Source organism: Saccopteryx leptura, chromosome X, assembly GCF_036850995.1.
Source record: "Saccopteryx leptura isolate mSacLep1 chromosome X, mSacLep1_pri_phased_curated, whole genome shotgun sequence".
NCBI classification, from domain to species: domain Eukaryota; kingdom Metazoa; phylum Chordata; class Mammalia; order Chiroptera; family Emballonuridae; genus Saccopteryx; species Saccopteryx leptura.
Genome location: NC_089516.1, coordinates 47,029,289 through 47,044,144, shown reverse-complemented (window position 1 = coordinate 47,044,144; position 14,856 = coordinate 47,029,289). Strand labels below are relative to the sequence as shown.

The 14,856-nt window shown below is 38.1% G+C and overlaps 1 protein-coding gene across 2 annotated transcripts in view; it reads right to left on the bottom strand.

The window, feature by feature from the left end:
- The window catches only part of DIPK2B (divergent protein kinase domain 2B), a 58,910-nt gene that overhangs the window by 11,090 nt on the left and 32,964 nt on the right, over nt 1-14,856 (bottom strand). The gene's annotated exons all lie outside the window — the stretch shown is intronic.

The window sequence follows — 14,856 nt, the reverse complement described above, 5'->3', positions numbered from 1 at the left end:
TAAGAACAAGGCTCTGTGGTCTAATCTGCCAGAATTTAACTCTGGCTCCATATGTACTAGCTAGCTGTGTGAAGTTGGACAAGTTATTTAATCTCTCTGTACTTCTGGTTCTATTATAAAGTGAGGGTGCCAGTAGTAACACCCTAAGAGGTCATGAGAACCAAATAAATTAATACATGTAAAATACTGGAACAATATCTGTTGAGCAGTAAATACTCAATAAATGCTATCTACTCTTATTACATTAAAAAGTTTAAACTCCTCGCCCAGAGAATAGTGGTGATAACCAATTATAACAAAAACAGCAAAACTCAGACTTTCTGAGTGAGAATAAGATTTTCAAATTCTAAGAGCCTGGCTTTGAAGATTGCAAATCAAGCCTGAAAGTCCCAGGGCAGAACATGTGTACACAGCATGTCTGTAATAAGTGTTTGCAGGTGGCTTGCCTAAGGGAAGTTCTGGCTGAGTGAGCCATTGTGGTAGACAACTAAAGGCCATCCACAGAGCCTGAGACACCTCAACATTGGGGAAGGACAGCAACCTAAAGTCCTTGATCTACTGCATGGGAACCCAGAAGGGTGGAAAGACCTCTGGGGTCCTTGAAGTTGGAGTTTGGAGTTTGGAGGACTGGATAGACCAACAGGTTATGTTGTCCAACCATACCTTTTGCTTGGGATTGGAGGTTTTCTGGGACACAAAGCTTTCAGTGTTAAAATTGAGAAACTGAGATGGTTTGTCACACTATCAAAGGGTCTCAGGTGGACTATGGCCTTGGGTAACATACGCTCTTGCCCCCAGATGAGAACCAGAACAGACTGACAGAGGTCAGTGTGGATGCTTGCAGATCTATACAACCTAGGTACTTAACAGGGGCCTTCTCTGCAGGGTGATACTAAGAGTGATTGTCACACTTTATCACAATCCCTAACAGTTTATAAAACAGTCAATACAATTTAGTAGGTATGTCTCTGTGTGGTCAGTTTTATGTGTCAACTTGGTTAGACTATGGTGCCCAGTTACTCAATCAAACACTAATATAGGTGTTGCTGTGAAGATATTTTGTAGATATGGTTACCATCTCCAGTTAGTTGATTTTAAGTAAAGAAGGTGCTTCTTGATAATGTGAATGAGCCTGTCCCAATTAGGTGAAAGGCCTTAAGAGCAAAACTAAGGTTTTCCTGAAGAGGAAGTAATTTTACCTATAGACTACAGTATCAGTTCCTGCCCAAGGGTCTCCAGTCCACTGGATTTTGAACTTGCCAACCTCCACAATCACATAAGTCAATTTCTTGAAATAAAACTGTTTTATATATACATAAAATTATAAATTATATTATATATAATTGTTTTATATATAAATTTTATATTAATTATGTTAACTTATATAAAAGTAATCATATAAATTAATAATTAATACTTTATATAATGTATTATAGATATATGTTACATATAGTATCTTTATATACAATACAGACAGAGTTTATACACTAGCTAAGGGTAAAGTATTTGCTCATTGTGGAAACAACAGTAACTGAGACTGAAATCTAGATTTGCTTTCATTTTTGAAGCTTCTAGTGAAATCTGAAGACTTCATTTCCTCGATGAGTTAAGTTTAGCTTTAATTCACATTATGCGTGTGTTTACTCAAAACATACCACCAGCAATAAGTAGTGTCTTTATTTAAAGGGTTCTTCCCAGGAAGGAGGCATAAAAGTTAAATTGCCTAAACAAATAATTTTGTGAATCTGATACTTAGCAAGTAAAAGAGCTATGCCTATTGTTCTTCTCTAGAAGCTAGAGTTAAGAAACCTATCCATTGGTCAAGTAAAACAGGTGTTTCCCTCTCAGCAGACACCAACCTAAAAGTTAGGTGGATTCTCAGTAATCTTATCAGAATTTCCCTAGCTTCTTCTCAAGTTTCATCCAATGGTTGAAACCTTCCCAGACTGAGGGTCTCATCAGAAATGGAAGATGGCAGCAGGGGGACCACATATTGGTTGGAGTTCACTGAGTGATGGCTTTGTAGAGGGTCACACAATGTGCTGAAAATGGTCTAGGCTTTGGAACTGGCCACCTGTCATCAAATAATATTGTGCACACATTGTCCCCAGTGGTCCTGTTTGTTGGTGAATTTAAGGAGGGTTATCACAGCAGCAGTGTGTAGAAGGCTGATTCAGAAGCCTCTGTAGTGATTATTATTTGAAAACATGGTAGGCAAGATATTGGGGCAAGAAGGCTCACACTTTCTGGAGGTTCTAAGTGTCAGGCCCTATGGCAAATCTTTTTACAGACAGTATCTTCCCATGCACAGAATTTGAGCCTTTAGTTCTCTATTGCTCTGGTGACTCTCCTGGAAAATAAATGTGATTCATTAAGGAAAACTTTCAAAATTTGTGAAAAACACAGTGATATTAATTTTCACAGCCCATTTTGACAAATGCAAATGGTAGACTGCATTGTCAGATGTTCCAGTTAAATGGTTCCATTTTCCAGTTGAGAATACTAAGGTGAGGACCAAAGAAGGAAAATAGCTTATTAAAGACTATGCTGCTTATTGTTGCCCAAGCCTTCTTCAAAACCCAAGTCTCCATAAAGCATTAAATGTGATTTAATGGGGAAAGAGAGGGGGAAAAAGAAATTGATGATTTCAGAGCAGTGTCCCATATTTGACTGACAATCATAATGTGTTATAAAAGTACAGATCCCTAGACCTCATTTAGAAATTCTGAATAGGTATGTCTAGTGAGGGCCTAGGATTCTGTGTTTTTGACAGATGTCTTGCATCACTTTTTTTTTTTTTTTTTTTGCATCACTCTTTTTTTAAGCAAGTCTGGGAAATGCTGATGGGGAGCATTGAAGAGAAAGGGTGAGATGTGATTCAGTGTTCTTATATAGGAGCTTTGTAAGAAGTCCTGGGAAAACTTCTTCCTTTATTTTGTACACAAATACAAATGATTATGCATTCTTGATAGCAGAGTGTGGACATCTGGTGAAGTAGCACTTTCCCATAATTTCTCAGTTAGCTGGCATTTTCCCACAAGTTTTGGTTACTAAGGGGCTATGTCTACTGCACTAAGGATGCTCTTGAAGCCCGGACAACTTCCTCCCTCCCTCCCTCCCTCCCTCCCTCCCCCCTCCCTCCCTCCCTCCCTCCCTCCCTCCCTTCCTTCCTTCCTTCCTTCCTTCCTTCCTTCCTTCCTTCCTTCCTTCCTTCCTTCCTTCCTTCCTCCCTTCCAATTCAGTGAGAGGAGGGGAGGCAGAGGCAGACTCCAGCATGTGTCCCCACTGGGATCCACCTGGCAAGCCCACTAGGTGATGATGCTTTGCCCATCTGGTACCTTGCTCAGTTGGTCAACAACTGAGTTCTTAGCCTGAGTTGGAAGCCATGGAGCCATCCTCTGCACCCTGGGCTAACTCATGCTAATCAAGCCATAGCTGCAGTACAGGGGGCTAGGAGAGAGAGGGAGAGATAGAGAAAGAGAGAGAGAGAGAGAGAGAGAGAGAAAAGCAAGAAGGGGAGGAATGGAGAAGCAGATGGGTGCTTCTTCTGTGTGCCCTAACTGGGAAGCAAACCCAGGACATCCACATGCCAGGTGGACACTCTACCGCTGAGCCAACCAGCCAGGGCCCCAGTCAACTTTTAAAATCCAATTGAGTAAATGAATCTCTCAAGAGGGAACCACAGATGGCTGGAGAAGAGATGGGTTTCTTACTCTTCCAATCCCATTACAGAGCCTGTTCTGCCTTCTTGGAAGGTTTGAACCTCTTTTCCAGAGAGCCAGGAGAGCTCAAGCTGAAGGTTTCTGGAGGGCCAAGTTTGCAGCTGGAAAGGCATTGGTTGTTCAAGGGTCATATATTGTCTCAGATTAGCCATTAACCTTACTCTAAATCTCAGGGTAACATGAACAAAAGGAGAGCAGAACTCTTAGATGCCTTCAGTTTTATACTTCCTATATTGGATCAGGGAGGTGTGAAGGTACTAAAATTGTCCCTTTGTTCATTTTGGCCAAGAAAAGGTGCCAGAATTCACAATGCTAAATAGTCCACTTTCCAATGGTGGAATAAATAGAAAAGTTCTTCAAATTCTATACAATAGCCTCTTCTGCTAGCTCTTTGGGGATTGAGCATAGAACCAGTTTACAAACCTCATAGAAAATGCATGCTAAAGGCTTGACATGATGAGAAGCTTTGCTTTGCACTTAGTAAATGGTATACATTGTTATCACTGTCATTGTCATCAGCATCAACATCAGCATCAGCATTATCACTACTACATTATAAACACACCTTCTACTGTGGTACTCTCCATGCCCTTTGTCCCCTTCTAGTTGAAGCTAGAAGAGGACAAGACCATCTAAGATGAGATACGGGTACCTGGTATGAAAGACTTTACAATGGGGCTTTGGTAAATATTAAACCAATTATTCTGTCTCTCTTTTGAGATGTAGACCTAGGATACCTCTAAGAAAATGGGGACAGGCCCTGGCCGGTTGGCTCAGCGGTAGAGCGTCGGCCTAGCGTGCGGAGGACCTGGGTTCGATTCCCGGCCAGGGCACATAGGAGAAGTGCCCATTTGCTTCTCCACCCCTCCGCCGCGCTTTCCTCTCTGTCTCTCTCTTCCCCTCCCGCAGCCAAGGCTCCATTGGAGCAAAGATGGCCCGGGCGCTGGGGATGGCTCTGTGGCCTCTGCCTCAGGCGCTAGAGTGGCTCTGGTCGCAATATGGCGACGCCCAGGATGGGCAGAGCATCGCCCCCTGGTGGGCAGAGCGTCGCCCCATGGTGGGCGTGCCGGGTGGATCCCGGTCGGGCGCATGCGGGAGTCTGTCTGACTGTCTCTCCCTGTTTCCAGCTTCAGAAAAATGAAAAAAAAAAAAAAAAAAAAAAAAAAAATGGGGACAGGGCACAGCTATGGAAAGAAGCACAAATGCCATGAACCAGATTGCCTGCAGGCCCATGGGAAGCACGAGATGCATGGTTGCTGAACCTCAGAGCTACCAAATACTTTTTCCAAAGAATGAGTCACTGAGTCTTTGCTCTTTGTCCCTAAGAGAGCCAAGCAATCCACCTACACAGAGAAAGGTGGATTTATTGAGGCCCGAGGGAAAAACAGTGGGTTAGGATTAAAATCTTGGCCCAATTGTGACACCTTTTGCCTCTGCAAGAGTTGATGATGAAATGGAAGGCAGAGTCAGGAAGACAATGTGTGTGAATCTCTTTAGAGTATTCAGTGTCCTGGCCCCTCTTTTTTAGCCATATTATCCTCAAGTACATTTCCTATACTAATCATATCACTTAGTTCTAGATGACTTTTGGCTGCTTCCTCAAAACAAATGTTACTCAAATGAGAAAGATTTACTATCACTGAACATATTTAAATACTTGCTTCAGTGGAAACAAAATGTAGAAGAAAGAACACTAATTGGTATTAGAAAGAAGATCTAAGACAAGAAGTGTGGCTTTCCATTTAAGATCAGAAGTTAGCAGTTTGAGGTCACAATACTAGCTGAAGGCAAAGTCTAACACAAGACTCCGACCTTTCTTTCCAAGGACATGGTCAACTGATCGACTGGAAGCTTCACATTGAAATGAAAATTAGTTTTTGTTTCTCAGACAGAATCTATTCTTTTGTTCTAAGGCTTTAAAACATAAAAATTAAAGCAAATAAAAATTATTTTATATTTGCAAATTATGGCACACATGCTAAAGATAGCAGATTTGCTAACTCCAGTCATTTTTACTTCCTTCCTTACCCTTTCCAAAGGCCACCACCATCTTCTCCATCAATGGATCAGACCACAGACTGTGCCTATGCTGTCTATATAGAATGGTAAGCCAGTGCATTTTTTCACATGCACTGGGAGGAAACATGTCTTTAAAGTTTGCCATCCTGTGTATGTTCATTGTGAGACATTGAAACCATATGAAATTGTACAGTGCAAAAATGAAAAATTAAATAAACAAATGCACTCTTGTTGCTTTCTCCAGAGGTTGCCATTGTTATATGTGAGGCTACACACATGTAGTGATACCAGAAAAAAAAATCTCAAAATTTAGTTTTTCCAGTATGAAGGTTGCCTTGGATAGCTCAATTTGATATGCTGAGGGGAATCTCAAACCAATGAGTTTTTACTTTTAGTAAATTTACTGTTATAAAGCTCTCCTAGCACCCAAGGAGAAGAAAAGAAAGTTCTAGTGCTAATAAACCTGTGAGTTGACTTTCTGGTTATACACTTAGATATCTTTATATAATTCAATTGTTAAATATACTTGTGAATCAAGGTTTAAGTTAGTTACATATATAGTTAATCAATGTGTCACAATGAAAACAATGATGAATCAATACCTGTATCAGTTCTTTTGGATAATTAAGTCAAAACTTATGAAACATTTTTTTTAAGCTAAATTGTATTCAAAACCATGAAAACCCCATTTGGTTTATGTTACATAAAAGAAACAGCTCACAGTTCTCTTCTTGTTCCAGTAATTAATTTTTTCCCTTTTATTTAAGTTCCTTCTGATTGATTTTCTTCTGAAACCCAGACACAATGTGAGGCTTCTTGGATGATTTTAAAAGTTTAGATCTTCAAAAATGTCCTCATTTCTTTCAATCATGTTAATTTATGACACAGATTGTTCTCTCAGTCACTGTACTAGAGAAGAGAGGGAATTTTGTACAGTAGATGGTTCCAAAATTGTTACAATTTTGCTTTGAAATCCCTAAGATGTGGTAAGTATATGATAGGCCTCTCCCCCATTAGAAAGTTTCTCTTTGAACCATTTACCTAGGCTGATCAATTCAGTTTCCTACAACTCAGTCACTGATAAAATAATCAAGCTCAAAGGGTAGAAACAGAGACAGTAAGGCAGCCAGGAGTGGTTCCAGAATTTGGGATTTGCCATGAATCATCTCAGAGTGAATAACATATCCAGGAGTGTTGAATAAATGTAAAAACAATATTAAATTAAAAGCTAAACAAACTTGGTGGGCTGAGGTGAGAGATATATGTTTCCCCTGCATTAGAACACCCATCTCTTGAAGAGTTCCAGTTTTCATGTAAAACAAGGCTTTAAACTCTTTTTGACATCTTTTCCTTGGGCATGGCTTCTGTTTAGATTCTTGGTACTCCACAAAGTTTCTGGTTTGAGCCCTGGTATATTGTTCAAAAAGTTCTGTTTAAATTGATGGGGAGGCTTCCCAAGAGAGAATTAATGAATAGCCACCCTAGTTGGGTGGAGGTCATGGTTTCATCCTTTTTTCTAACTGTACCAGTGCTTTCTGGCAGATATTCTCCATGTCCAACATCTCCAGGCTACTGCCTCCTTCCTTTTATTTTATTTTAGATGCCATCAGCCTGGAGATGAAGTCTCTACCTGGATGGGTGGACAACCTTTACCCCAAACTGCAAGGTGAAAAACTAGATTCAACACCAGTTTTGAGAGGTAGTATGATGGAGTAGTTACAAGCATGTCTTTTAGAAGAAAGTTTCCTGGGTTTAAACTCCAGCTCTGCAACTTAACAATTGCATGACCTGGAGCAAGTTTTCAATTTATCTCTACCTCAGTTTCCTCATGTATAACTGAGGGATAATAATTAAAGGGACTATATAACTTATTTTATTAAAGTAGTTATTTTATTTAATTTTATTTACTTTTTGAGAGAGAGTAAGAGAGAAAGGAAGTGAGAGAGAGTGAGAAGCATCAATTCGTAGTTGCTTTCATTTTAGCTGTGCATTGATTACTTCTCATACATGTCTTGAACAGAGTGAACCAGTGTACCCTTGCTCAAGCCAGCAACCTTGGGCTTTTCAGCCAAGGTCTTTTGGGTTCAAGCTGGTGAGCTTTGAGATCATGTGGCCAATCCCTACTTCAAGACTATCCCTGCACTAATAAGCCCACATTCAGAGCCAGCAACATTGGGGTTTGGAACTAGTGATCTCAGCAACATTGGGGTTTGGAACTAGTGACCTCAGGTTGATGCTTTATCCACTGAACTACCATCAGGCTATATGACTTATCTTTTAAACTTGGATATGTTTTTAGAGTGAAAAGGATAATAATTAAATCAGGAGATGACATCAGAGTAATGATGAAGTGAGAGATACCTCTCAGCTCTTCCTTTGAAGTTTTAACAAATTGAACAGCTATAATGCAGTGAAGCAACCACAGCTGGGATTACAGGACTGCCTGAAATATCTGCTCACTGAATGGAATAAAGTTGTGTGTTTTTTGTTAGAGTTCTTAAAAATACCACTCTCAAATGCCATCAAGGAAGAAGAAATCAAATACCACAGCTACACAAGACAAAGCCATAGTTCAGAAAGAAAACAAAAAATATCCAGAAAAAATCTCCATCACACAGAAACTTTGGAGTTAAACAATAAAGAATTCAAAACTGAAGTTCTGAAAATATTCAATGAGATGCAAGAAAACACCAATAGGCAACTTAATGAGCTCAGAAAAAAATGAATACCTCACCAGGAGATTAAAACTTTAAAAACAGAGATGAACTCAATACATGAATTGAAAACCAAAGTAGCAAGTTTAGCTAATAGAATAAGCCAGACAGAGAAAAGAATCAGTGACATCAAAGAGAGTAACTAGAGATGCTACAGGGAGAAGAGAGAGATGCATGAATTTTAAAAAGTGAGAGAGATTTATGAGAATTGATTGACTTCATCAGAAAGAACAATATAAGTAGAATGAGTATATCAGAAGAAGAGAGGGAGAGGGAATAAAAAGCCTATTCAAACAAATAATTGAAGAGAACTTTCCAAGCCTATGGAAAGAGTTATAGCCTCAATTCCAAGAAGCAAACAGAACACCAAGTTACCTGAAGCAAAAGAGTGCTTCTTCAAGGTACATTGTAATAAAATTGTCAAAAATCAACAATAAAGAAAGAATCCTCAAGGAAGCTAGGGAAAAGAAGAACATAATATATGAAGAAAGATTCATTAGGTTATTGATGGACTTCTCAGTAGAAACTCTACAAGCCAGTGGAGAGTGGACCCATTCAAATTACCGAAAGAGATGAACTACCAGCTGAGAATACTATATCCATCAAAGTTATCCCTCAAACATGAAGGGGTAATAACATTTTTGGCCATAAAGAAGCTGAAAAAATTTATTGCCATAAAACACCCACTGCAGGAAATCTTCAAGGGGTTACTCGATCAGATACAAAGAAAAAAACAAATCAAAGCTACTAGTATAAACTCCAACAAGGTCACAATGAAAAGAAGGATAGTCTGTGACAACATAAAAGGGGAGAGGCTAAAGATCTACAGTAGCACAGAAGGATGGAGTGTAGAAGTACTCATAAGACAAAAGACTCATACATATGAAACTTTTTCTCTTAATAATCTATTGGTAACCACCCACAAAAAGCCACTACTGAAACATTCAATTAAAAAAAAAAGAAACAGGAGAAATAATTATGGAACACAAGTAAACAAAAGCAACTGAAAGAAAAACAAAAAAGAATCAAACGAGACACAAAACTACCAGAAAACAAAACATAAAATGGCTAAAAGAAATCCTCAAGTATCAATAGTTATCCTAAAAGTAAATGGACTGAATTTACCAATAAAGAGGCACAGAGTAGCAGATTGGATCAAATAACAAAACCTAACCATATGCTTCCTTCAAGAGACATGGTTAAGCTTCAAAGACAAAAGTAGACTCAAAGTGAAGGTTGGAAAATGATTCTCCAAGCAAATAATAGCCATAAAAGAGCAGGTGTAGCCATACTCATGTCTGACAATGCTGACTTCAAGACAACAAATGTAACAAGAGACAAAGATGGATATTTTGTAATAATAAAGGGGACATTGTATTAAGAAGACATAACACTTCTTAATATATATGCACCAAATCAGGGCGCAACAAAATATATGACATCTAATAACTGACCTAAAAATAGAAGCAGACAAAAACACAATCATACTTGGAGACACTCCACTGATGGCATTAGATAGTTCATCCAAGCAAAAAAATCAATAAAGAAATCTAGACCTTCACTGACACACTAGGCCAAAATGGATATAATAGACATTTACAAAACATTTCATCCCAGAACATCAGATAATGCATTCTTTTCCAGTGTGCATGGAACATTCTCAAGAATAGACCATGTGTTGGGCCACCAAACTAACATCAACAAATTCAAGAAAATTGAAATTATAATAATTATATTTTCTAACATAAGACTTTGAAATTAGAATTCCACTGCAAAAAAGAAGTAAAGAAACAGACAAAAATGTAGAAATTAAGCAAAATACTTCAAAAAAATGTCTGGGTCAAAGAAGAAATAAAAGCAGAGATCAAAGTTTCTATACAGACAAACAAGAATGACAATACGACATATTAAAATTGTTGGGATGCAGGAAAAGTAGTAATTAGATGGAAGTTTATATCATTATATCAATTAACAAGAAAGACCCCAAGTAAACAACCTAACAGCACATCTTAAAGAACTAGAAAAAGAAGAATGAAGGCAACTCAATGTCAGAAGAAGAAAGGAAATAGTAAAAATTAGAGCAGAACTAAATAAAATAGAGAACAAAAATTCTGCAGAAATAAATAGTACAACAGAGACCTGATTCTTTAAAAACAGCAATGAAATTGACAAACCCCTGGATAGACTCACTAAAGAAAAAAGAGAAAAGACTCATAGAAACAAAATCCAAAATAAAAGAAGAGAAATTACCACAGACATTATAGATATACAAATGATCATAGTAGAATAGTATGAAAGGTTATATGCCACCAAATTCAACAATCTAGAAGAAATGGTTAAGTTTTTAAAATTATACAATCTGCCTAGACTGAGACACAAAGAAGTGGAAAACTTAAATAGACCCATAACCAAGGAGGAAATAAAAATCACTATCAAAAACTTCACCAAAAATAAAAGTCCAGGACAGATGGGTCCACTAGTGAACTCAAACAAATATTCAAAGAATATTTTGCATCTAGTCTTCTCAAAGTCTTCCAAAAAATAGAAGAAGAAGCAATACTTTTAATACATTTTATGAGGCTAACATAATTCCAATACCAAAATCTGGCAAGTACAACACAAAAAAAGAAAACCACAGAACAATATCTTTAATGAATAAATCTGAAAAAATCTTAAATAAAATGCTAGGAAATTGAATACAACAGCATATTAAAAAAATAATACTTCATGATCAAGTGGGATTCATTAAAGGAGCATAAGGATTGTTCAACACACGTAAATCAACCAACATAATACACCACATCAACAAAACAAAGAACAAAAATTATATGATCCTATAAATAGATGCAGAAAAAACATTTGATAAGATACAACATCCCTTTATGTTTAAAACACTCAACAAAATATATTTAGAAGGAAAGTACCTCAGCATAATAAAGACTAAATTTTGAAAAAATGAAGGCTTTTCTTCAAAAATCAGGAACAAGACAAAAATGCCCATTCTCTGTACTCATATTCAACATAGTTCTGGAAATTTTAGCCAGAATAATCAAGCTAAAGAAATAAATAAAAGGCATCCATATTGGGAAAGAAGAAGTAAAAGTATCACTCTTTGCAGATATCATGATCCTGTACAAAAAAAAAACCCAAAGGCTCTACCAAATAAACTATTAGAAACAATAAACCAGTACTGTAAAGTCACAAGATACAAAATCAAATACAAAAGTTTATTTCTTTCCTATATGCCAATGATGAAGCTTAGGAAAATGAACTAAAAAATTCTTTTTACAATTGAAACAAGAAAAATAAAATAAATTGCCTAAGAATAAACTTAACAAAAAATGTGAAGGACATATATACTGAAAATTACAAAGTGTTATTGAAAAAATTGAAAAAGACACAATGAAATGGAAAAATATTTCATGTTTATAGATTGGAAGAATCAACATATTTAAAATGGCCACATTACCCATAGCAATATACAAATTTAATGCAATCCCCATCAAAATTCTAATGTCATTTTTTAAAGAAATAGAACAAAAATTTACCAGGTTTGTATGGAACCATAAAAGACCCCAAATAACCAAAGCAATCCTGAGAAAAAGGAATAAAGCCAGAGGTTTCACACTACCTGACTTCAAATTGTATTATAGAGCCACAATAATCAAAACAGTATGGTATTGGCAGAAAAACAGACATACAGACCAATAGAATAGAATAAAGAGCCCAGAAATAAAACCACATGTATATGGATAAATCATCTTTGGCAAAGAAGCCAAAAACACAATGGAGAAAAGAAAGCCTCTTTAATAATAGGTGCTGGGAAAATTGGAAAGCCACATTCAATAGAATGAAATGACTACAGTTTGACCCGTGGAACAAAAATGAATTCAAAATTGACCAAAGACCTAAATATAAGATCTGAAATAGTAAATTACATAGAAGAAACCATAAGTACTAAACTTATGGACCTTGGCCATAGAGAACAATTTATGAGTTTCACTCCAAAGGCAAGAGAAGCAAAAAAAAAAAAAAAAAAAAAAAAAAAAAAAAAAAAAAAAAAAGTAAATGGGACTATATCAAACTAAAAAGCTTCTGCACATCAAAAGAAGCTGACAACAAAACAAATAAGCAACCAACCAAATGGGAGATGATATTTGCAAACAACAGTTCTGATAAAAGCTTAATATCCAAAATATATAAAGAACCCACAAAGCTCAGCAACATTGAATAAAACAATCCAAATAAAAAATGGGGAGGACCTGAACAGACACTTCTACCTAGAAGACATACAAAATGCCAACAAATACATGAAAAAAAATGCTCATCTTTACTAGTTATTAGAGAAATGCAAATCAAAATTACAATGAGATACCACCTCACACCTGTTAGATTGGCTATTATCAACAAGATAGGTAATAACAAGTATTGGAGAGGCTATGGAGAAAAAGGAACCCTCATTCACTTCTGGTGAAAATGTAAAGTAATGCAACTATTATGGGAGAAAGTATCGTGGTTTTCAAACAATTAAGAATAGAATTCCATGTGATCCAACAATGCCCCAAAGCTCAGAAACGTTGGTATGTAAAGACACATGCACCACCGTATTTGTCACAGCATTTTTTACAGTGACCAGGACATGGAAACAACCAAGGTGTCTTGCAAGAGAGTATTAGATAAAGAAGATGTGGTACATATGTATGATGAAATATTACTCAACCATAGAAATGATGACATATTGCCTTTTATGACCACATCGATGGACCTTGAGAACATTATACTGCATGAAATAAATAAATCAGAAAAAAACTTACAACTATATGATTTCACACACAGGTGGAATATAAAACTGAGACTCATGGACATAAATAAAAGTAAAGTGGTTACCAGGAGAGGGGTATGTGGAGGAGGGGGTGGGTGGTAGATAGTAAAGAAGGACACATATACTGTGATCAAAAAAGATTTGACTTTGGGTGATGGGTGCACAACATAGTCAACAGTTCAAATGCTATAGAAATTTTTCCTTGAAAGCTATGTATTCTTATTGATCAATCTTATCTCTTTAAATTTAATTTTTTAAATAAAACATTAAAATATTAATTAGAGGAATGGAAAGATGGCAACATAGTACGTGGATTCTCCAACTGCCACCTCCCAGGACCAAATTGGATTGCAACATAATTTAAGAACAACCATCTTGGAAAACCAACTTTGTACTAAACTAAGAGCGATCTATAAGCAAGAATCACAGAAGAAGGCACACTGAGACTGTTAGGAAGGGTAGAAATGTTGAAAGGGCTGCCCTGCTCCCAGGAGTGAGCGGCGGCCTAGAGGGATTTTCACGGCAGAGTGTCTTGCCCTTAGAGGTGTGGGTCCTCAGCCCCAGGCCTGGAGCCCAAGCCTAGAGCCTCAGAGCCTAGAAAAGATGCCTGGACAGGATATAGCTGTAAAAAGAGCTAAGTTACTGTTTTTGAAAAAGAGTCAGAACTCTCAGACCCAGTTTTCATCTTAAAGGGCCCATGCAGAAAACCTCATTCACAGCCACTTACCCAGGGCTCCGGTGGCAGAGACTGCTGAGAGGACCAGAGTTGTGAGAGGTGCAGGGAGAGACACTGTGGGGGACGACCACACTAACCCCTGTGCTGAGTCAACCCTCAAGCCTGGAGTGGCCATTTTTCCTGGAAGAAGCAATACCTTTCCATGGAACCAGCAAAAGGAAGGAATTACCTTGCCCACTGAAGTCTCTCCTGCTCCAGTCAGGGCTGGTGATAGCTCAGAAGCAGGGTGTGCTTCAGGGATGCAGGTTTTGGATGCTGAGGCCTGAGCTAAACCGCCCCCCCCCACTGCTGAGTACTTGGTGGTGGAGGGCCACTGGCAAGCAGCCAAGCAGACCACACCTCAGTATTACAGAGGCCACACCCATTGGACTCCTGTGGCCATACCCTACTGAGGGCTGGAGAAAAAATGTCTGGATAGAATGACACCTAAAGCCAAGGGCAAGCCACACCCAACATCTTTTCAAATCCCTGAATTACCATGCTGAGCCCAAAAAGCAGCAAGCAGTAAGAGATGGCAGAAAGCAGGACTCAAGGGAACTTGAAATATTAAGCAGACTTTCCCCAGGCCAAGCGTAGATAAAAGCCAGCCTAGGAGAGCAGCTGAGATTTACAATGGCACCTGGGTCCAACAGAGGCAGCCACAAACTCTAAATTGCTTGTGGCTCCAAGAAGTTGCTAAGGGCCAGTCATAGGCAGTGACCCCCACTGGTCTGTGCTAGCTTCCTGCCAGGAAGGTCCAGGGCTGCAACATCCAGCACCAGATGCAGAGAGCATCAGTTCAGGACATAACAACCCTTATTAGAGTGGTATCTTAAGGAAGGACTCCTCACACCTGACCCAGTT